Genomic DNA, 1,058 nt, shown 5'->3' on the forward strand with positions numbered 1-1,058 from the left:
GGGGGGGGGGGGGCGCACACGCTCTGTACCCCTCAGCTAGAGCTCTAGAACCAAGCAAGGGCAGGCCTCCAAGAGCTCAGAGTACCTCCTCCCTTAGCTTCTTCTAGGACAAAGTTCTTGACACTGACCCTGAACCTCTGTTCTCTCATCTCCAAAATGGGGTTAATTAACCCTTCCTGTCCCTTCCCAACCCTGCCAGGAGATTGCAAGCAAAGGCAAATGAGCGAAGCTGGCCATGTGTTAAGCGTATGGTGGCAGATGCAGGCCCTGGCTCCATGGGCCAAGCTCTGGAGCCTGGGCTGTGGTGTGTGTGTGTGAAGTGTGTGTGATGGGGTGGGAGGGGACACGAGGCAGGGGTCTGTGCAGGCTCCTGCTCCGTGCAGGTCGAGCTCTGTGTATCTGTGTGAACAGCTGGGGGCTGCTTCTTGCTCTGGCCCAGCGCTGGCTGGGCTCTGGCCCTGCCTTGAGGGGTGTTCTTGGGCTCTGCCCCCCACCCAGCAGCTTCACACAGGGTCCATTGAGGCCAGGACATTCCTTGCGGCCTGTGTCACTGGCGAGGAGGGGGCCGGCCCGCTCCCACAGATCCGGAAGGCCTGGCTGCCCCAGGAGGAGGCTCTGGACGCTTCCCAGCACATCTGGAGGTCATGACCCCATTTCTACTGCTAGGGGGCGCGACAGATGTTTCCTCCCAGGCCAGGCGCGGGACTAGGGGGCGGTGTGCAAAAGCTGGGTCGGAGGCCGCCCCGGGAGAAGGGGAGCCCCAGAACAGGGGGAGCCCGGCACACAGCCAGCACACAGCCAGCAGGCAGTCGGACAGTCGCCAGCTCCTCTGAGAGGAACCGGTAACCGCCGCATCCACTCACTCACCCGCCACAGGCCGGGTCGGACTGTCCACGCAAAGGAGGTGGGGGCGGCACCAGTCAGAGGCAGGGGACTGGACGTGCTGACTCCGGACTAGAGCCCAGCGGGAGGTTGGGAGGGTGCAGGCGGCGAACTCGGCGAGGACCCCCTACCACCCACACACCACCCTGGCTGACCGGCAGGCCACCTCCTCCCCT

The sequence above is a fragment of the Bison bison genome, unplaced genomic scaffold, assembly GCF_000754665.1.
Source record: "Bison bison bison isolate TAMUID 2011002044 unplaced genomic scaffold, Bison_UMD1.0 scf7180017864080, whole genome shotgun sequence".
Lineage (NCBI taxonomy): Eukaryota > Metazoa > Chordata > Mammalia > Artiodactyla > Bovidae > Bison > Bison bison.